General features: G+C 43.9%; 1 protein-coding gene across 2 annotated transcripts in view; it reads left to right on the top strand.

Annotated features, from left to right (window-relative positions):
- The window catches only part of GNG2 (G protein subunit gamma 2), a 106,882-nt gene that overhangs the window by 3,155 nt on the left and 80,110 nt on the right, over positions 1-23,617 (top strand). Inside the window, exon 2 of one of the 2 annotated variants that reach the window (XM_053594483.1) lies at positions 12,739-12,779. The exons of the other annotated variant lie outside the window; for it this stretch is intronic. The gene's annotated coding sequence lies outside the window, so the exon portion shown is untranslated. The remainder of the gene's footprint in view (positions 1-12,738; positions 12,780-23,617) is intronic. 2 annotated transcript variants of the gene reach the window in all.

Below are 23,617 nucleotides of genomic sequence, written 5' to 3'. Positions count from 1 at the left end.
CTTTGAAACAGAAACTCCACCTATTAAACAGCAACTCCCTGTGTCCCTCCTCCCAGCCCTTGGCAATCACTGTTAACCCGTCTGTCTATAAATTTGACTAAGCACCTCACATAAGTGGAATCATCCAATATTTGTCCTTTTGTAACTGGCTCATTTTGCTTAGCTTAATGTCTCCAAGATTCACTATGTTGTAGCACGTGTTAGAATTTTCTCCTTTTTAAGGTGGAATAATAATTGCATTGTAGGTATATGGGCGTGCCATACTTCATCCGTCCTTCGATGGACATTTGAGCTGCCTTTTGGGTGTATTGTGACTTATGCTGCTATGAAAACAAACATAAAAGTATCTGTCAGAGTTCCTGCTTTCACTTCTTTCGGGTACCCAGAAGTGGAGCCGCTGGGCCATGGTGATGACATGTTCAATTTTTTGAGGATCTACCGGTCTCGTGCTTACCAGCACCTGCCCCCGTTTACAGTCCTGCCGGCGGTGAGCAAGGGTTCCGGTTTCTTCACTCCCTTACCTATACTTACTTTCTGTTTGCCTGTTTGTTTTTGATAATACCGTCCTAAAGGATATGAAATGGTGTCTCGCAGTGGTTTTGATATGCACGTCCCCAGCAATTGGTGATACTGAGCATCTTTTCTTGTGCTTATTGTCACTTGTCTATCTTCTTTGGAGAAATGTCTATTCAAGTTCTTTGCCAATTTTTAATCAGTTTATTATTGAGATATTTTAAGGTGGTGGGATCTCTTAACATAATGTGTCATTAGCTCGCGATTATAGTGTTAGTATTTAATCTCCTGTGTCCAGCAGAACTATCCCTGCCCCCAAAAGTACTTCTCTCAAAAGTAGCGTAAAGTCAAAGTGAGAAAATACGTGTAGCTCTTGCTGACTGGTGATGTCAAGAGCCTGCTAGTGAAATGCAAACCCTTTTTTTTTCCTTTTACAGTGACCGAAGTTTGTCTTTATTTGTTTTAATTTGCTTTTAATTAGTGTATTACAATGTTAATATCAAGTCAATACAGAATTTACGGTATGATATGGTACATTTACCAGCAGCCACACAAATGACCCTGCCGGTTGAGCCTTGGGCCAGGTGACTCCCAAGGAAGCGTGGGGAGGTGTTACCGCAGTGCCTCTCTGTTCCCCAGGTAAGAGCTGAAACTTCTCAGGATGAGAAAGATGCTCCAAAGGCGGCAGAGTCAGAAAATGGAGGAAAGACTAAAATACTAAGTGTTCCTGAGCCCTCGGTGATGGAGAGAGGCTGCCGTAGTTAAACAACACAATGGGCTTCTGAGACCAGCTTCTAAGGGAATGGGAGTCTAATCTAAGTTTTACTTTTAAAAATAAAGAATTCCTCTGTTTCATTTTCCACTACAGGTTTCACACCTATTCCTTAAACCAGTGAGGCAGGGCCTGGCCAGCGCTGGGGAAAGCTGGGCAGAAAGATCAGGGAGTCTGTCCTGAGCAGCAGCGACATGTGAGCAGTGGGTGCAGGTGCAGACTTTGACCTTCAGTGGTTGAAGATCTCCCCAAAATGATGAATGTTAACTTTCTGTAACTTACTCTGTGTCTGTGTTGGGAGAGAGATTGTCAATAATGACTCCCAACTTTATTTAATTTGCACATCTATTCATTCTAAAATTACTGGGAGAATCCAGGGGCCCAGCTTCACTAGATCTGGGCAGGACAGGCCTATGGAACTTGGCTTCCCCGTTCCACCCCAGGGTGCTGGATATGCTGATTAGACTCCTTTGGTCAATCCATAATATATACATGACAAAACATTACATTGTACCCCATAAATATATAATTATTATTTGTTAATTAATGATAATAATGATAAAAAAGAGTCTCCGGCCTGGGACGTGATAGAATGGAAGGGCTGAAAATGACGTGGGAGCAATGTAGGCCATCCCAACCCCTCCAGGCTGGAGGGTGACAAGGCCTGGAATTGGAAGTTGCACAGCTGATGAGTAGCCCACCCCCAATTCAAACTCCATCTTTCTTCCCTCCATATTAGAGCAAAGTCTTAATACTTTGCCACTTTTAAAATACTTAAGACTAAATATTTTGTTTTTTAAAAAGAGGGGAGTATTTAAATCTGATACTCCACGTAAATATGGTGCACGCATTCAAGTGTTAAAGATGGACCTATGGAACGGAGACTCAGATTTTTAGGTAAGAGTATTAGAGAGCTACATGGTTCCTAAAAATTCTTACAGCAAAGAAAACAAGTTTATCTAACAGGAGTTGGTGTTTAGGCAATCCCTGGAGGACTTTATTAAATGTGGAAAAAGAGGGAACTCACTTCTCAAACTTCAGTGATCGTATGTTTCTTAGAAGTGGTACCACTATGTGCCAAGGTTTGAGATAAGATGGGATCAGCCCTTTTAAATATGTGTAAGCAGTCATGCCTTAATGGAAAACCAGACTAGTCTGTTGACCCCTTGCTGCCTGTCCCCATCAGCCTGGTTGTGGGGTGAGGTTCTCCCTATCCTCCTCCCTGGGTCCCAGCATTAGAGGTGGGAGCTGAGGGGAGGGCTGGAGACTGAGCTGACTGGCTCTGCTCCAAATTCACTGCATCTCAGCGGGGGTGGTGCTATTCTTCAAAAATACTTTTCATCTTTTTCATTTCACTTTTCACTTTGTGCCTTTTGGGTGGAAGCTGTTCAGCCCAGCTCCCCATTCCCTTTCTTCAGTAGAAGTGACCTCACTGTCTCTTTTTTTGAGAGGGCCCATGTCACAGGTTTCCCCAGCCTCATTCCTTCCCACCTCAGAATTCCTTTCTGTCTTCATCTCTTTGAACTGCTGTAACAAGTTACCATGGACTAGGTACTCATACACAACAGCAATTTATTTCTTACAGTTCTAGAGGTTGGATAGCCCAAGGTCAAATTCTGGCAGCTTTGATGTCTATAAGGGCTTCTTCTCATGGATGGAGCCTTCTTGGGTCCTTATGTGGGGCAGGAGGTGGGCAGGGGCAGCCCACTCCGTCAAGCCTCCTTTATAAAGGCACTAAAACCATTCACGAGGGCTCTACGCTCACGACCTAATCACCGCCCGAAGACGCCCCATCATCATACCTTTGCACTGGGAACCAGGTTCCAACATATGAATGGGGAGGGAGCACAAACACTCAGACCATAGCATCATTCATTCTGAAATGAATGAAATTATCCTAGACTTCCCTCTAAGCCAGGAGTACACCCTCTACTGGGACTATCCATCCCATTCCCTTTTATTTTCTAAGGCAGTGGTTCTCAACCTTCCTAATGCCATGGTCCTTTAATACAGTCATGACCCACAGGTTGAGAACCACTGTTCTAAGGGATTGTGCTCTGACACTACATACTCAGAAACTACATACTTAGTTTCGTCTTATGGCCCTTTTCCTCTTTGCCTGTGAACTTGCTTAGTTTTTCCATACACACATAACGTGAGTAAAAACGAATGAGACAGATCTGCTGCCAACAGAGCTCGTCCTTGACTTTTGGAGCCTGTACTAACCTCTTCTCCAACTTGTATCCTGCTCCCTACCTACTGGTATGCTCAAAATCCCACTCTTTGGGCACTTAATTTCTCCCTCTCCCTTAATTAAGTCCTTTCCTGTGATTTCATTCATTGTCATTGTGTGGGTCAGTCCCAAATAGCATTCACCCCCCCCACCCCCCACCTCCACCCCCCCGCCCCCGTATCTCACACACTCCCGTAGCTTGTCTGCAAATTCATCGGAACATCCCATCCGAAACTGAAACTCACCTGTCCAAATCCACACTCACCCAGCGTTTCCCGTGCCTGCAAACCACCTCCTTACCTGACTTCATGACGGCTCATGACACCCCGTTTTCTCAACCCCTTAGTTACGTACACTCCATTTCACTATTTCCCTCCCACGCAACCCTGGTTGCAGTGAGTTGCGTAGCAGCACTTCACGTTGTGGATGGAAAAATACCCGGGCCTGGGCTGCCCTCTGCCCCCCTCCATGTCAGCAGCCGGCGTCTTAGTTCAGGCCCTCCTGTCCTCCAGCTGCACCGCTGGTTGTGTTTTCCTCTCTCCTTGGAATAACTTTCCTGCTTCCCCTTTCACACTTCACCCCCTATCTTGATCTTCTAAAAAGCCGAATTCATCTGTCCTGTGAGGTTCAGGTCAAGTCTGCCTCTTTCACACTGCCTTTCTGGCTTTCTTCCCGCTCCTCCCCCCTAGAAACAGTCCTTGCTGCCTCTGAAATCTTTGGTCCTTCATCACAGCATCCAGCTCACTCTGGGGTGTTTAACAGCAATCTGCATAGCTTTATTTCTTTTGACCATATCACAAAATCCTTGGAGCACAGCAGTCACATCTGCTTCACCTTCGTCTTCCTTCTACCACGGATGCAAGTTGTTTATCATTTATTTAGTGAACTTTCTTGAGTGACTCATTTCTTTGATGCAGAGAGGGCTGGACCGAGCACTTGTCTTCTAACAGCTCACAGACTGTGGGGGAAGCCACAGAGGATGGTTAGTCAGTCTGCCCACAGCTGTAACTGAATGTCCACAGCGCTCCGCCTGCTCTGGGGACACTGGAATGGACAGAATAACCCACTTCTTTGTTTTCTTGGAACTTACATTCCAGTGTTGGGAGAGACCCAGAAAACCCACAAGCCAGAGGTTTGTAGAGCTAGCTGCACATGAGGAACCACTAAGGGGCACTTTGAGGAAATATCTGTGTCCCCGTCTCGCCCGGCCTAATTAAATCAGAAGAAGCTGGGATTGGAACCTGCGGACAGAAACGAGTTACCGTAGAAGGAACTGCCAAGTAGTGGAGCCCCGTGGAGGATGAAAACAGAAGTGGGGAACGACAGAGACGGTGCCCCTGGTGGCAGTTGGGGAGTTCACTTCCCCTGGCTGCTCCCTGAGGGCCTCTCTGAAGAGGGGACAGATCTGAGTTGAGACCTAAGTAATGGTTGGAGCGGCCATGTGACGATCTCTGGGAGCAGAAGGTGCAGGTGGCTCTTTGAAGTGAGGAGGAGTGAAGGCCCAGAGACGAGGCGGCCTTCACACACATGGGCTGTAATGTCCAAACAGGTTGTGATGTCTTGTCTTGTCTTGTCTTCATAGAAACAGCTTTTCACTTAAACCCTAGCTTCAGAACGTTTGGCTGCTCCATTGTCTCCGTGGATTTTATTTAATGTAAATCGATGTTCAGGAAGGTGACTTGATTTGATTATCTTTTTCTACACTGCAGTCAGCACCACCGTGCTTATTGTGTGAGTTAAACACTATTCTTATTGTTTAAAATGACCTGACATACTTGATATTATCTTTCAGATGAAGAGAAGAGAGGCAATGACTTCTGCCCTCAATTCTGTTTGGGGGAATGAGGGAGACCCTCACAGAGGAGTCATTAAAATCATACATTAAAGCGCTAATTCATTGGAATGAGTGAAGATCCATGTTTCAAGAATCAAGTTGAGAACCAGCGTTTGCTGAGCATTCAGTGTGCCCTGGATGCTTTATACACGTCACTGTTTTCAGCTAGTTTTAAAAGTAACCTTCCGAGATGAGGACAGCGTTCGTCTAATCTACTCCCCACGTACCAATAACATTTGTTATCTTGCATATCGTATCTTACATCTCTTACAATTGCAGAAGTCAAATATGACTTGAGTATTACGATGTTAATACAGTTTTCCCTGTCTTAAAATGTGTATACATTTTTTAGCACCCTCTGTATTAGTGACTTGGCAGACAGAACCACTGGGATTGGCTACCTTGAGAATTTCCTCCTGAAGCCTTCCTTTTTGGGAAGAACATGGTCACCAGATCCCAGAAAAAAAGGGTCTGGTTCTATTAGCAAGGAAGAAAGGGTCATGGTTAGCAGGTAGGCAGTCAACAGGGTCCACCACCATGATTCCCATGATGTAAGTGAAGATCTTAGGGCTAAAAAGATGAATTGTCTTACCCAAATCACACAACAGAATTGAGTGATTGAATTGAACAGAGTTTCCATTCAGTTTTCTTTGAGAAAAACAAACATACATGCAAATAAAAAAATTGTTTTGTTGGTAAATGATCTAGATAGGCCAGAGGCAGAATTCTGGAGGAAAATGGAATGGCTGAAGTAACACAGAGGATAACCTTCTAAACAAAATATTCCAGAAGGAAATATTTCAGGTCTTATAAGGCACTAGGAATGAGCATTTAATTAAAAAAAATATATATATATACATATATAATTAAATTGAGATTTCCTGACTGGTCATTTAGATCAAGTCAGTCTACGTAAAAATCTACCCTGGGCTATGTAATGAGCTAGAGACGCCAAGGGTTCTATGCATGTCTGTTGAACTTAAATGAAAACCTTGTTTTCTCTCAGACATGTATTGTGTTGTTTATAGCAACTGTAAAGAGAAGAATGAATAATCTCTGGAATTTCTTTTCTTTTTTTTTTTTTTTTTTTTTTTTGAAACTGTCTCAAGCTATTGCCCTGGGTAGAGTGCCGTTGCGTCATAGCTCATAGTAACCTCCAACTCTTGGGCTCAAGATATCCTCTTGCCTCAGTTTTTTTTTTTTTCTTTCTATTTTTAGTAGAGATGGGGTCTTGCTTTTGCTCAGGCTGGTCTTGAACTCCTGAGCTCAAGTAATCCACCCACCTCGGCCTCTTAGAGTGCTAGGATTACAGGTGTGATCCATCGTGTCTGGCCTGGAATTTCCAATTGTAAATTACAGTAGAATCTCCCTAGCTGACCAGGTCCCTATACTGACCACCTCTTTAAGTTGACTTAATTTTCATGGACCAGATGTGCACCACGTGTGCATATCAGTACAGCAGGTCTGGTTGACCACCTCCGTGTGTTGACCAGTTAAAGTCCCTTGGGTGGTCACCTTACAGAGGTTCTACTGTATTTAGAAGACAGGTTTCTACTGTCCAGCTCTGGAGGCAATGCCTGCAGGTCCATTGTGCTTGCATTTCTTCAGGGTTCCTGCGTTTTGCCTTGGTGTTGTGTTTCAGAGGCTGCAGATGTAAGGCAGCACTAGTGGGAGGGGAAGTGTCAGTGGGATTGCAGACACAGTGTTGTGACTGCTTGTCTCGTAGGTGCATTTCTGTGCGTTTTCATCATAGCAGACTGAGCATTGATCGTAGGAATGCTTCTCCTGTAATAAATGATTGCGTGCCTCCTACTCTTAGATTTGCATTTTTAAACAGGAAAGTAAGTTAATTTCTAGGCTTTGCCAACAGAGCTCTGTTTAAAAAGAATATTTGTCTGGTCTGTGTGGAACCATATAAGAAAAAAATTAAATAGGAAAAAGATTTGTCATCTTACAGATTTTTTTTTTTTTGGAAGAAACAATCCTTTGCCGTTTTCTTAAACCTCATGAGTTACGGTTGTGTTTAGAGAAAGCTGTTGGGTGTGGGTATTAAACCATTTCATTAACAGCTTAATTATTTTTTTCCTTTGGGAAAAAAGTTCATATTAAATAGCTCTACCACTTTTTAAATCAAAATAAGAACAATTTCAGAAAATGTGAAAATTACTAGGCAAAAAAAAAGAGGTCCAACTGGTTTCTTATTATGTGTCTTAAAATAATCCTAAAAGACCATCGTGTAGAAAAATAATATTCTAAGACATAGTACACAGCAGAGATATCGTAGTTAAAAGAATCACTTGGGCAAGTTGCTTAAACTTTTTATGGCTCAGTTTCCTCATCTGTAAAATGAGAAAGGATGGTGATACCTAAGTCACAACATTGTCAAAGGAAAATTACGAGTATAATTCATGTAAAATGTTTATTTACATGGTGCTTGAATTATAGTGATTATTCCGGAAGCATGACTATTATCAGCATAATTGCTATTGTTACCACAAGTCTGCAGCAGGGTATATTTTTTCTATCCAATGGATTCTTACCGAATTCTGCAGAAGTGATTGTTACCGCCCTAGAGTAATCATAGGTTCCCAGACCTGGAAGTAAAGAGTCTTCCAAAGAAGTCCAGTTCCCTGGGATGGTTACATGTCTGTCTCAGGTTTGCACTAATGCCCATCGAAATTTCTTTTATTTTTTTATTTTCATTATTTCAGGTTAATGTGAAATTTCTTTTAAACAAAGATTTTTTCCCATTTAACACAAAGGAAATCAACATGCCCAAATTAACAACATATGTTTTGGGAAGATTTTTTGGGGGTAGGGTGGAGGAGTCAACTCTGATACCAAAGTCAGGACCCCGAATCTCAAGCCTGATAAAGTTGTTGGGTAACTTCCCTCTTGCTGAGAGCTTTACCCAGAAGGGCACCGTGTGAAACAAAGGAACTTTCTGAGAGAAGGTGCTGCAAGGAGCTGTGATGGTGTTTATCTCCAGGGAGAGAATCGTCCTCCCCACGCCCTGTTGGACACTCCAGGTAGTTTGGAAACAGGTCTTAAATAATAGTTACTGAGTAAGTGAACGGAAGTGGTCCACAGTTACCCCAAATGTCTGGACCCTTTCATGTTTGCATTTTAAAAATAAATTCTTTATTTTGGGTATTGGTTTAAAAATATCTTGGTATGAGGCTCACATTTATGGAACATTCATATAGAGAGGAAACCCACAGATTTAGGCTATTTCATTTGACATTTTCTACTACATATTTTATTTCACCCATTTGGGTCTCTAAAACTACATTATGAAATACCTTAATTATTTAAATTAGGAACAGATTAATTATCTCCAGTGTACAAACTCAAATTAATTTCATTTAAATTGATTAAATCTTGGAGTGTGCAAGGAACCAAGAGGGTATTTTTACCCTTAAGAGGAAGGGCTCTCTTTCAGGTAGGTACTGGTTATGCTAATAGGCACAGGGAATTCGCAAGAAAACTTTAGATGGCTTTTATAAACCAGCCAGAAACCTGTGTGTCTGGGGCTTCTAGGGGAACAATCTGTGAGTCATTTTAAAAAACAAACACACTCATAATCACGGTGCATGTTGTTACCATGGTAATTAGGCCTGTCGAATTGGCTTGCGTTTGTTCCAGCCAAGGGAAGAGGGGAGAGAAGCTGGGAATTCAGAGCTTTGACTATCAGGTTCGGTTTGCCTGCCGCAGGAGAGAGCTAAGGGGAGCCCTGAGGATACACTGGCACAGTCCTTTGAGAGGGAAGTGAAGAAACTCCGGCGTCTTGCCTTTGTAAGAATGTAAGTTAGCCCAGCTAGGGGTGGGCACTGTGGTTCGCAGGGGCGAAGGCACCATTTGGTGTCTCGTGGGAAGACAGGGGAGGGTGGCTGGCTTCTCTACCTGCTAAATGATTACATGTGAGTCTCTTCCGTTCAATGTTGTGGATTGTCACCTGGGCTGGGCACAGGGCTGTAACGGTCCTCTGACAGCCAGGCCACTGGCAGAACATGACTGTGGATTTAAGCGGGCCTCGGTGTGTTATTCTAATGTGGTTAGAGACCAGTTTTAATGAGGCCATTGTTTTGGATCAGATTTCCAAGTAGACCAGGTGCTTTTTCTCTGTTTCAGGGACTGACTCCTTTCTCTGGACAGTCATCTTGTAATGACGTCCCCAACACAGAGCAGGCCAGGGAGGTTGTGTGAGCTCTGCAGATCTGTTACCTACCCCAGGGGAAAATGAAATCAGAGCACACACTTGGTAGCTCTTGGGCCAGTGGGATGTAGGAGTGATCCATTAGGATTCTATGTGAAGAACAAACACCATCCTTACAGGCAGGAGTGTATTTATAAGTCTGTTTTTAAAACTGTTTCTACATCTACTGTAGGAAGCCTGGGTCGTCTGCTCAATGGATAATTATAACGTATGGACTAAAGGTTTGTTGTTTAGAGTATATCTCAACCAGATTTTAAAACAGATTTTATTTTATTTAGGGTTAAAACAACTTTTCCTTATTAAAACTATTTTTCAACAGGCTTGGAAAAAAATGCCATGAGGTGTGATTAAAGTGTTGTGCAAACTCAGAGGCTGTGTTTGTTGTGTGTGATGGGTGCCCGGCTTATGATGGAGTAACTACTTTTAAGCTACAGAATTCATTTTTCCTTTTATGTCTGGAAAAAATGCATATGTTGCCCCAACTTCATTCTGTGCTTAATTTTTTTTAACATTAGTAAATAAAGATTAACCTGATTTTTTCCTGATGATTGAATAATCCATACCAATTATTGAAAATCTGGAAAATATTGAAAATGATAAATAAAAAATAAGAACAGCCCTGTCCATTAATTAAGGTCGTAGTTAAAGTGCGTGTAACAGAGACCTGATTTCATAGTGGCTGACAATGCAGAGGTGGGTGGCCCAGGACTGGTGAGGTGGCCCTGTCCTATGGGTCATGGAGGGACCCAGGTTCCTTCTGTCCTGTAGTTCTGTCGTTTCTATCATGAGTTTCACTGACTAGGGTAGCTTGCCATGAGGGCTCCCCTATGACTAACAGGAAAGGAGAAAGTTGGAAGGGGAGGGCCTGACCCACTGTGTGTATCATATCAAATGTTATCCCATTGAACTTGGTCATGTAGCCACATATCTAGCAGCAAAGGAGGCTGGAAAAGTGCCTATTCTTGATGCCTGTGTCCTAGCTTAGCATTCTACTAAAAGCATGACAGACGGGGAGAACAGATATTTGAGGCATATCTAGCAATTTCTGCCACCTCCATTATGCTGTAAAACAGAGCTAATATGCTATTTACAATCTGATGTATTTTCTTCCGGTCTTTTTCTAGAAAGAAATATGAAAAACGGTATCAGGTATCATGTATACTAGACAATATTGTGTGTATGCACCATATAGCGTATGTGACACAGATGGGGTGTATTAGAAAAATAAATATTAAAACGTTGAAAATATACATTAGAAAAAATATGTCTAAGAAAATATATATTGGAAAATTAGTCAAGGTCCCACCATGTTTAGTGTTTTTTCTTCTCTTTTCATGTTATGTGCAGGCTTCTGATCAGTTCAAGCTTTTGCATTTGTTGTGCTGAAGTTCTATCGGGGGAGTTTCTGTTTTACTTTGTAGGCTGCACTAGTGGTATTTACACCATTTCTGACATCTTCGTAAATCATTCTTTGTCTACAATTTGGGTTTTTTGTGATTAAAGTCAAGGCACGGCACCACTAAAACAATGAGGGAGGGCACGTTTGAGTCTCTTGATTAATACAGTAGAATGTCCATGAGGCACCCACCAACGGACTGTAATAAACCAGTCAGCCCACAAAGGTGGTCACCAGAGGGAACTAGGCCTGCTGTGCGGATACATACACGTGGTGCATGTCTGGTCTATGAAAATTAGGTCCGTTTAAGGAGGTAGTCAGTGGAGGGAGGTGGTCCGTAGTGCCAAACTGCTTTCTAGAGAGGTTGTACCAATTTCTGTATGCTGTCTCCAATGATGTGTGACAGTGCTGGACTCACAGCACCCAGAACAGCCTCATGGTGCAAGGCCCATCTAGTCCATGTTAGCCCTAGGGCTCATTCTCTGAAAATAGATTGGTTTTGTCCTTGGCTTTTTTTTTTTTCCTTTTCGCTGTCATTTAATCATGAGAAATTAGTTTTCTAATAACGTTAGTCATTTAAAAACACACAGCCACTTGCAGCGGTCTGGGAACATCACTGGTTGGTTGAGGTGGCAGCACACACCAGTCTCCCGTGAGGAGAGAGGCGCTGATGTGCGCTTTGTCCTGGGACTCGAGGTGGACTTGAGTTGGTTGCACCCTTAGTTATGGTACTCCAGGTGTGAGATATCTCTTTGTTCTAGGACACTTTAAACTTTGAATGGTGACATGTTCCTTGACACGTTAGCGGTTCCTTTTGAGTTGGGTGCTCCGTAGCTTTTCGGGAATGAAAATCTCCTCTACATAAGAACTTTCTTAGATATGGACCACACCAGGCACGAAACATAATTAGGCCAATTCTGCTCAGCATCCACAGAGGGCATTGGTGGGTCAGGGCGTTGATGTCTTTCTACTTTATTTTTTTTTTTAAAGGATGGTCTCAATTTGTTGCTCAGGGTGGAGTGCAGACAGTGGCATGATCCGAGCTCACTGCAGTCTTGAGCTCCTGAGCTCCAGGATCCTCCTAAGTAGCTGGGATTATAGGTGTGTGCAACCATGCCTGGAAAAATTTTTACTTTTTCGTAGAGAAACAGTCTTGTTATATTGCTGTTCTTGAACTCCTGGCCTCAAGAGAGCCTCCTGCCTCGGCCTCCCAAAGTGCTGTGATTACAGGCATGAGCCACTGTACCTGCCAATTTCTGCTTCCAAGCACCCTGCAGATGTTTGGATGTTACAGACCTCTCACACCTACTAACTTTTCTTTCCCGCCTCTTCAAGGGCCAGATGCACACAGATCATATGTGCTCTAATTCTGTCCCTGACACTTGGAGCAGGTCATTTTTGTTCTGCTAGGAGCAAATCAGGTTAGATCAGGAGGAAAGCTTGTTCTTATTCAACCGTCTCTCACCAAGAACTCTGCTTTCCCTCTGTTCTCAAAGGGCCCTCTGTGTTTTCATGTTTTCTTGCAGTACAAGGAATTTCACAAAAAAGGGACACCTATTTCTCCAATCCATTTCTTAAAAGACAAATCGTTAACAGAATGTTTCTAGGCTCCAAATCATAAGCCTGGAGATGCCCCCCACCTCACCCTTGTGACAACACTCTTTACCACTGGCCCTAGTTACAGAACCGGTTAGGTTATTCTGGTCATCCTGCTCTTGGGTGTCAGGCTATTTCTCCTTTTAAGAAATCATTTTCCCCTCTGCTTTCTCAACAGCCAGATCTGCCAGTGAGCCTCAGGCTTTGGGAACTAAAGAGGTAAGAATTCTGAAATATTTTCTTCTGGAGTCCTCTTGATTCTAACCAGAACTTCAAGAGGAAAGAAAATAAGTGGTCTCACAGATGAACACGCTTAACATGTGATGTTTTATTGAGAAGAAATAGTCGTTGCACCTTTACCAATATTGACGTCCCTAAAGGATATAAAGAAAAAAGATGGTTCTCCTTAATGATAGGTAAGGTCGAATTTTCACCCCAATTTTTCCATTTTTTCTTCTAAGATTCTGAGTTGGAGAGGATTTGAGGTCACTGCCTTAACAAAATGTGTCCCTGTGGACAAGATTCGTGTGGGTTGCAGATGCTGAGGGTACAGCCTGTGCAAGATGAAACCTCAGCGCAGATTAGGGCAGAGAGGGCTGAATGCTGTCTTTAACAGATTGGTTGTAAACATGGGTAAGGACTTTCATAGCAGCAACAACTGTACCAACAAAAGGTCAATCTAATGCTGTCAGGGTTTCTTCTTGAAGAAGCTCACTTAGGTTGCAGACGAGCTAAAGCCATCGGAATCAGGTTATAGAGTTGAAAGGTCACCACAATCCGGAGACAGGTGAGGCTGCGTTTGCCCCCACGGTGACCAACCTTGAAACCAGGATACACAGTGACTTGGTCATCAGTGACTTGGTCCCCACCACCCCGACCCTGCCAGTTTTAAAACATAACCTCGTCCTGAAAAACTTGAAGCACGTACCAATGTAGAGAGAATAATAGCATGAGCTCCCACACCCTCATCACCCAGCCTCAATGATCATCACCCGGGGGCAGTTCCGTCTTCTCCTCCACCCGCTTCTCCTCATTCCCTACAGGATGACACGGCAGCTCCTTGAATTTGATTATTGGGTTTTTAATTGTTTATGGGACTGTTTAGTGGCTACAGCAAGATGGTAAAGAGCAAATAAAAGCTACTCCTCGCCTTACTTAGTTTACTGATGCTAGTCACTTGTCCACTGATTGATTCTGCAAATGGCTGGCTCTGACCGGGTCTCAGACCTTCCTCAGGCTAAGAGGGACAGCTTTCCTCAGCTCACTTGTGTGAGGGCCTCAAATTTGGACTTTGGATATCTCCAAATGAGGCGATCTGTCAGAGTGAAGAGGTGACCTGCATCAGACAACCTGAACTGTAAAGGGTACACTGTGAGAGTTGGCCACAATTGTGACACCCGTTTTTGACATTTCTTCACTTTCAACATACTGGGAATATAAAACACAGAACAAAACAGCCAACCCTCTGACGCATCTTCCCATTTTATCATAAATTCTCATCCAGAGACTCACCTCCCTCTGAGGACTGTAGTAGTATCTGGCTTGCTAACCGTTTGCCCCCACATCTGGTGCAGAGTCTGACACTTGATGCACATTCAGTAAAACCATTGCATCAGTAAACAACAGAGTGGACCCAGAGGCTAGAAATATCTGTGTGGAGACACACAAGGCCTGCCCTGGAGCTGCTCAGAGGAGCTCAGCTTGTGAGGAAGTCATGGTTGATGTCAATCAGAGGGAGCAGAGGGTGGTGGTGGTGGGAGGAGAGGGTTGACTTGGGGATGTTGGTGAGTAGCTGATGGGCAAAGGGGCATTTGAGCTGTGGTGTGAGGTGGCACCAGTCAGAGAAGCAGGCACAGGCATTCCAGTAATAAGGAATCACATGTGACAGGACACACAGGCCCACAGAGGCACGGCATTCCAGGAGCCTTTGAGATTTCCAGTGGTCAGGGTGTGGCTAGGAAGCCGCAGCCTGCAGAGATGGAAGGCTGGCAAAGCTCGGAGGGACCCTGAGGGCTGTGCTTAGGACTTGGGTTCACTGGCTGGGCAGGGAAGCAGAAAGGCACGGTCAGAGCTTGCTTGGAGGGGATGACTCCTCCGGCATCTGGGTCAAGTGCAGAAACAAAGAAGGGACACTAGTAGGTCTGGAGGTGCTGGGCTGCATTGGGACAATGGATGGCATTGCTGACTAAAGGTGAGAAGTAAGTGAGGGGAAGATGCCTAGAATACCTCCGGGATCTCTCTTCTGGAAGACTAGATGGGGCAGGGGTGGTAACTGGGTGATAGACACAGGGAAAGAAAAACCAATTCAAATCTGTAGAGTGGCCACACCCATGTGGGTGTGTCTAGCAGGCTGCTCCCACTGGGCAGAGCAGGGTCCTGGGTGCCCAGCCGCGTGTCCAGGGAAGTGTTTAGAAACACTGATGCAAATGCCCCACCCAGACCCCTGAATCGGATCCCCGGACGAGGAGCCTGACGTCTGCAGGATGGTCCAAAAGCTCCCCGGTGATTCTAGTTTGAAGCCAGGGCTGAGACTCTCTGGCCTGGAGCTTATTAGAAGCTTTTTGTGTGTGTGTGCTTAAGACTATGTGCTACAGAACTTCTCCTACCCTATGATCAGGCTCCTCTGGATTTAAGGACCTAACATCTTTCAGGTGACCACTAATGACCAAGACTGTCTTGCAGGCCTCGGACGTTCTTTGTCTAGTGCTTGTGTCAATTTCTATCACACGAGTAAATGTACTTGAACTCTGCAGATCACTCCGAACAGAGTTTTCAATGGGGATTGCTGGGACAGTTCTTCCTCTTGCTCTTGGGTGTCCCTGTTCTTGGCTCACAAAAGGCCAGTGGCATCTTCCAGCTGCTACAACATTCAGACACCATAGGGAGGCACTGGGATTCACCCTGTCTCAGCACACAGCCTTAAAGAGGGTGTTTGGCATTTTCCACTCTCACCTAAAAGCATTTTTCCTTCATACAAAGTCACTGGTTTCAGCTAAGCTTCGTGCCTCTTTATGTAGGTAGTCTCCATAATAACAAATGAAAGAAAGAAACTGAACAGAGCAGACAAGTAAAAGGAAATATTGTTTATACTGTCAGAGGGATTTTGAGCATACGTGCCCTTGGTCTGTGTGCAGTGCTAAATTTATTAAGTATATGCAGAGAAGAAAATTAAACACTTGGTAATGGTCAAATATTGAGATTTGAAGCAAAATACTATTGAGGCATCCTACAAATGAGAAGCAGCAGTGATGAAAGTTGTATTAGTTTCCTATTGCTGCTATGACAAGTTATTACAAACTCAGCAGCTTAAAACAACACACATTTATTGTCAGATCTGTAGTAGTCTCGCTGTGCTAAAAGCAAAGTATCAATACGGCTGCATTCTTTCCTGGGAGCCTTTGGAGGGATTCATATCCTTGCCTTTTTTTTTTTGTGGAGACAGAGTCTCACTTTATGGCCCTGGGTAGAGCGCCGTGGCGTCACACGGCTCACAGCAACCTCCAACTCTTGGGCTTACGCGATTCTCTTGCCTCAGCCTCCCTAGTAGCTGGGACTACAGGCGCCCGCCACTACGCCCGGCTATTTTTTTGTTGCAGTTTGGCCAGGGCTGGGTTTGAACCCGCCACCCTCGGTATATGGGGCCGGCGCCCTACTCACTGAGCTACAGGCGCCGCCCTATATCCTTGCCTTTTACAGCTTCTATAGGCCCTTTCCTCCCTCTTCAAAGCCTGAAACGCCACATTTCTGTGGGTCATCCTATCACAGTCGCTTCTCCTTCCAACTCTGAACTCAGCCAGAAAAGGTTCTCAGATTTTTAAGGACCGTGGGATAAGATTGGACACATCTGGATAAACCAGGCTACTCTCCCCATCACAGGGCCTTTAATTCAATCACATCTTCCAAGTCCCTTTATTTGTTATATATCTGCAGGTTCCAAAGGTTAGGACATGGATGTATTCAAAGCCTATTATTTTGCCTACTATAAAGTAGAGGAAATGAATTCTTTATGAAGAAATGCTTCAGGTAGCAGAGATAGGACCAGCATATTGAGGGTTCTGAGGTGGATGCAGCCAATTTTGTCTCAGCTGCGCCATTCTCATTTGCTAGGTCCAGGTCCTGAGGCTTTTGGTTTGCTTGGAGGGCTCGGCATTGGATCAGGTGGACAGGTTGAAGTCCAGTGCCCCCTCTCTTGGCCAGAATTTCTGGTACTGTAGATGTGCCCTCTAGAGAAAGTGTGGCTTTTGCCTATTCCTGACTCTGGGGTGTTTGCCCACAGGGCACAGGTTCCAAGGATCTTTGAATAGAACCAAAGAAATGTGAGATTTTTTTATTTTATGTTATGTTTGCCTGTCATATTACTGTGTTATTAGGCTATAAAATGTGGAAATTGGAGGGGAAATAACAATATTTCAGAACTTCACTGTAGTGGTGTTTGTTATAGCCAATTTCGAGGTATGGTTGTAATCTTCTCCATATATTAGTTAGATCATCTTCACAAAGTAAGAAACCCCTTTGAAAATCTTCTCTGAAGTAGAACATGGCTAGAAATCTTTGGTGGAGATTTTAAATTTTCCAGCATTTTCGATTCACTTCTAGACACTTCAGCAATGCAGATCTGTGACTGTCCTGACTTGCCCAAGGTCAAGGGGTTTCCGGGGACTCAGGACTTCCGGTTCTAAAAGTGGGAGAATCCTGGCAAATCAGGATAGGTGCTCCCCCCAGATATCTAACAAACGGCTCCAGTGGAAAGTAGGTCTCATGCTGATGACTTGTTAAAACATAAATTTTGATTAGACGAAATAATACAGATGAATCCCAAGGTTTGAGTTGAAAATAGGGATAAGTGCATCTATACGCATGCAGACATTTTTCTCCAAACCAGCTTTAAAAAGTGCTGCTCCTCACCCCGCAAAAACCCACCACCACCACCAAAACCCATCATAGGACTCAGAAATGAGAGAAACGGCTGCATTCAGGAGGTCAGGAGATACAGCTGCCCCTTTCAGTTCTCCTCTGGGACCAGCGGGTGCCCGCACGGTGCCTCTGATGACGGACGCTTTTATGACTTTGATACTGAGGTGGCCACGGGACCTGGCTGCATCTTTTCCAGCATGTCAGTGTGTATGGAAGTTAAAAAAAAAGTTTGCCAGCGCAGGGCAGGGCTCTGTGAGCTCTGATCTTGCCTTTTGTATAACAAAATTGAGCTTTTCCCTCCTAAGAGAGCATCTCTTCTGGAAGAAGAAATACGTATTGGGAAGACCCCCTTGAGAGCCTGAGGAAAGGGGACTCAGTGGATAATGCCTGGGAGACCTATTCTGCTCCCTGTGCCCCACCCGCTAGCTGTGGAGCAAGAGCTTCTTACCCAATGTCAAGTTGCTGCATCTGAGTATGAGGCCTGTTCAGCCTTTCCTCCCAGCTTCCGCAGCGCCCCGCTGCATGTCATCCACTGCAGAGTCAGACCCAGGAAGTAGGAACACGGAAGGCCCCAGGGCCTCCTACCTCACGTTGCTGTGGCTTTTATTTGGAGACATTTATTCTCTAAATCATTAGAACTAAGCAAAGGGAACTGTAATTGTACTTGAAAGAGCAATAAATTAGCTTCCCCAGAATAAGCATTTGACTTTCAAGAGCTGGCAGGGTTTTGTTTTTTAAATATATTTAATCATTTCCTGTCTTCCAAACTTTCCTAGTTGGTAAATCCAAGGAGTTTTCTTCCAAGTCTTTTTTTTCTTCCCCCTCAAAAAAAACGATTCACCACTGTCAGTCATGGAGGTGGGATCTGGCTTCCTGACAAGAAGAGGTCCCCAGGAGGGGTGTGATTGATTTTGATCTGTCTCCTCAGTCTCTTTTTGGGTTCCTTTTCTCTAGGATTTTTAATTCTTGGTTGCGTTTTCCTAAGACTGGCTTCATTTCTGCTTCAAACCTCCACTGATTTTTGTGAATCGACAAGTTCCAGAGAAATGACAACAGATCAGATCCTTATCCTATAATTTAAACTCAGATTCTTTTATTCTTTTCCAAAGAGAAATTAGAGAGTAAATCTAAATCAGAGAACAAAATGATTACTTTTCTAAGTTTTCCCTGGTGGGTAAGAGGAATATCTTGGAACCAGGCAGAGGTGACAGTTGTGTGACACTGTGGACGTGCTATTGAACTGTACACTTTAAAATGGTTAGTGGTTAATTTTATATGTTAGTTTTATGTCACTTAAAAAAAAAAACGATGATTGAAATTCAAGTGGAAAAAAAAAAACGACTGCTTCTCCCTACCTTGAATTTCTGGAAGAAGTCCGTATCCATTTTAATAAGTTCATATTAAATCTCTAGATCACACTGTTGTTCTGTTCTGTTCCATTACTAGGAGAAGCTATTTGGATTAAAAGTATCCACAAGGCAGAACTAATTGAGGAAACTCTCAAAAGGGTGAAAGAGGAACATCGCTGGGAGTTGAGACATTAGTTGTTTATTCTTAAGATGTGTAGTTTCTATCCCTGAATTACAGACTGTCCTATATTCTTCAAGGCTGATCACAATAAAAACTTGTTTTTTAAGTTAAAAGATTCAAAACACTGGACTTTCTTCTACCTATCAGGGGATACAAACAGTATCAACGAGGCTGGAAAGTTTTGTAATAGCCTAGTTCTGTTTCAGCCTCGTAGCTATTTTAACAGAACCCACTTGTGATGCACCAAGTACCGTCCTTCCCCCCAGAGACTGTAATTGGTAATGATAAAATAGAGTCCAGAGGTGCTAATCGTAATGAAATGTGAACAGGTAACAAATGTCATGTATAGAAATGTTTTTTGTTAAAATATCTCCTTAAGACATCCCAAAAGGCTATTACCTGATAGAGACTCGTTTCAAGGGATGGCTGCATAGGGGTTCATAAACAATTCTTTAATTATGAAGCTTTAGGGCTTTAAATTTCTTCTAGATTTAGAGGCAATGGTTTTAACCTTTCTACAGAGATGTATCTAGGCAACCACTATAGCACTTAACTGGTGCACAGCACCCAAACTTCATTGCTGTTGCATCATTTTAAAAATACTATTTAAAACTCTCTTTTAGCTTTGGCATATGCTGCCGTGTAACTTTTAATTTCTTAGAAAATATGCAAATCCTTAGCTGTCAAATGGTGTGGTTCCTAGAAGATGTTAGTAAGGAGGTGTGCTTATGAGGACAGTAAGTGTTGAGACAGGTAGCCACATGTACTGTGTTTTATAACTGGGAATCAAGGGGGTAGGTTTCATTTTTAGATGATGAATTTGTAAGAGTTTAAAACCATATCCTCAGCAGGTGGTAATGCACAGTCCTTATCACTCGATTCATGGAATATGTTCGCCAAGAGGAAACTGAATTCTATGTCCATAAACTCGACTTTACTTTTCTGATTAAGTGGTAACTAGAAATGTCTAGTTCAATCAATAAACAGGAATTTATTAAAAGCTTTTTATGTGCCAACTACTAGACTAGGTATATGCTATATTCCTTTTCTGCAGTAACCATACTTTTAATTTTTTAAATTAGTTTCTTTTATTATGAAAGGAATATATGTGAAAGTCTTAAAATTCAAATCATAGAGACAGGTATAAATGAAAAATAAAAGTTTCTGTCCCATCAACTTCTAGCTTCACCCTCTGGAGGTGACCACTGGTGGTAGTTTCTTGAGTATGTTCCAGAAATTTTCCATCTCCGGGTTAATCTGTACGGGAAAGGTGAGTGGTGCCTTTGAGCCATCTGTTGGTGAGCGTCTCTTCTGAGCTAAGTTTTGAATTTTGAGACACTATTTGATGCTTCTTTTTGAAATGTGCCTTTTGAAATTGAAAGAGTGAAAATGTCAGAGCCAAAAGCGATGCTGGTAGCGAGGGCAGTGCTGGCGAGAAGGACAGAGGAAGAATGTTAATGTGTAATTTTAGCCTTCGTAACATTTACTGGCAGAACTTGTGTGATAAGCCTGATGCACTTCTCTGATGATTTTCACAGTCTCTGGAGGACATTATCTTCTTTTATACCCTTGATGATCCTGTGATGCAGGAGTTGTTTACAAAGGAGGAAGCTGTGGGTCCCAGAGGTTACGTTAAGTAACTTGGCTGTGGTCACACAGCTGACCAGTGACAGGATCATGACTAAATCGAGTGTTGACCGAGTTTCAGCCTAGCAGGCCCCGCTGCCAGCTGTGAGGACAGAGAAGCAGGGTGCACCTGCCGAGCCCCTGTGGCGAAAGGCTGAGAAGCACCTGGGCTGGCTGGGGTATCTGTCAAGACCCGGTGGTTGTCCTGATCCTGCCCCTCGGGCAAGTTACTGAGGACTGTCCATTCCAACCAGGTGGATGGCTCTCTTCTCAGTCTCCTCAGTGGCTATTCTGTTCTTGTTTTGTCTGTCTGTTGGGTTAGCCTTGGCTGAGGGTCTTGGAACTCGACCCAAGCTGAGGAAGCCCTAGATTCGTCCCCAGTCCCCAGGGGTTGGCTCTGAGGGTGGGTACGCAACTGGCAGGAACCAGTAGGTGCTTCCTCTGGAATTTTCCAGCTCATGCAGAGGAAGGAGAGGGGCCATCCTTTCTGGTTTTAAGGCAGTCAGAATCATGTGAGCCCACGTTTCAGTCTGCTGAGGGGATGAAGTCCAGTGGACAGAGGAGAGAGAGGGAGGGAGAGAACGGAGGAGAGACCATTAACAGTTGGAGCCCACAAATCCAGTGGATGTGAGCCAACACATTTCCATTTTCTGCCTAATTTAATTCAAGTTGTTACTAAGAGAGTCTCCCTTGTATCTCCAGGCCTTAGTTTCCTCCTCTATAAAACAGGTGTGAGAGTATTCTTCCCGACTGTATCTGAACTAGTGAAATCATCCGTTGAGATAAGGGCTAGGAAAGCGCTTTGTACATTATGAAATAATGGCACCAATGTAAGGTGGTGTCATTCATATGTCACACTAAGTTGGAAAAAGATTAAATGAACGAAATTACTGCTTGTCTGGAAAATAAGAAGTGAGAGCTAAGAGCAGCCTGACATTATCCAGAAGGAAATGAAAACTTCCAGAGAGCCCCAGATTTCCTTTCGAGATCTCCCTTCAACTGTTCTAATATCCCTGATGAAGACAAGGGTAGGTTTTTCCATGCTAGCTCAGGATAATACGGTGGGTTTCTCTTTTCTATCTTCTGCCCTGTTCTAGAACAAATATGCACACAAACAGTAGCACACACCAAGCAAAAACAATAAAGCGTCATGCTAATATTCTAACATTTCAGTGCTGTCCCTTAAACTAGCTTCACAGGCTTATGCCCATGACATGTTGGCTTCATCAAAGGAAAAATAACTAAAGAAAAGAAACCTCGAAGTAGCTGCTGTAGTTACTCTTTGTTTGTGAATGACACCATTGAGGTGATTCTAGGGCTAAGAGGTTAGTAGTTTGGGGCTTACGTAGGATCAAGAGGCTTCTTTTCCTTAGTGAACTTACATCTTTGATATTACCTATAAGCAATCACAAGCTACTTGAGATTATAACTTATTCATGACTCAAGAAACATCACTTTTATAGCATTTTTCACTGTATGTGATACATACCTCGCAATGAGGGAAAACAGATGGTATCTCTCTGCAATCTCAGATTTGCCATTTCAGCAGTTTTTATTGTAACAAACATCTTTCTTTATTTTTGATAATTAGAACCGCTCAACGTGTCTTAAAGCTTTGACCTAAGTGGCATACCACATGCAAAGTGGTTTCACGCACCAGGGGGATGTGCTCTGAAGCAAGACATACGGACCCAGAGATGTTTGCGTTTCCCCATCTTAACGTCTGTGGAGCGTGTCTGCCACCTCCACTGTTCTCCTCAGGGCGTGTGAATGTGCATTCACGTTGTGCAACTGCTAGTGCATGGTGGTGTGAGGTTGAAGTGTCTATTCCACACCTCACCTAGCCATTGTTCATCTTGGCCTGGGCACCAAGCCAGAGAGTGTCAGCATTTCATATCAACAGGGGACTTGGGACAAATTCATAGTCTGATTAAGATGCACTCTTAGTCCTCAGGAAATGTCTGCTGTGTTGGAAACAGCTGGCACCCTCAATAGGAAGAATGCTTATGCGGGTGTGGACAGGATGAGGGGGGCCGCAGAGGGGAGCGCTGCTCTCCAGGGCTCCTTCACCACGTTTGGGCCTGAGAGTTGAGGAACAGAGCTCCTCCAGGGCCCTCCAGAGCAGAGCTATGGCCTCGGGGAAAGGGGGAGAGCCAGATTATTACAGCCCTGCGGTGGGGGAGCCCGGGAAACAGATGCCCACAACTGACCCTCCCTCGCCCTCCTATTTCTTGCTCATGCTCTCTCCGCATTGGTCAAGCCTGCCTGGAGGGCACTCAGCAGGAGGCCAGCCGCAGAGCCGGGGGTGTTAGTCTCATGGGGATAGGTAGAGCCAGGTGGTGCAGGGTGGAGAATGGATTTGGAGGGGCAAGTGGTGGATCCCCTGCACAGTATCCACCACCCTCATCAGGAAAGTCTTGCATGAAAGAAATGCAACATTTCCCCTACACCCCAAATATAGCTAGCTATCTTACAAAAAACATTCTTTCATCAAGTTTCATATATTCATTAATTTTACTTAATTATTATGGTCTTAATTTCGAGACCGTAGCCTATCTTCAAATACAATGGTATACCGCATTGGGGAGAGTTCAGTGGTTTATGTGGTGGGGGGTGATCGGCAGGTGGTACCCAGAGTGAGGAAGCCACCCCTATGCTGGGCTGGCAGCCGTGACTTGGCGTTCAAGTTTGCTGCCGAGAGGAGGTGAGCATGGAGCGACGTTAGAGAGCCCACATTCCTGGGCCCCCCATTATCGGAGGGGTGACTATTATCCCACAGGAGGGCAATGCCTGGCTCATGGGCTGAGTAGCCAAATCTTGGTTCTGTCCAGCTTGCTTTTAATAGCAGGTGAATTATTTTCATTCCTTTGACCAGCAATCAAAATTACTTGCCTTGATCTCATCTAGATTAACCACTCAGATCCAAATAGATCAGCTGAATCAGATGAATCCCCTTAATTGGAGAAGTAATTTATAGAAGCATAACA

Source organism: Nycticebus coucang, chromosome 6 (assembly GCF_027406575.1).
Source record: "Nycticebus coucang isolate mNycCou1 chromosome 6, mNycCou1.pri, whole genome shotgun sequence".
Taxonomy (NCBI): domain Eukaryota; kingdom Metazoa; phylum Chordata; class Mammalia; order Primates; family Lorisidae; genus Nycticebus; species Nycticebus coucang.
This window is presented reverse-complemented; position numbering and strand designations above follow the sequence as displayed.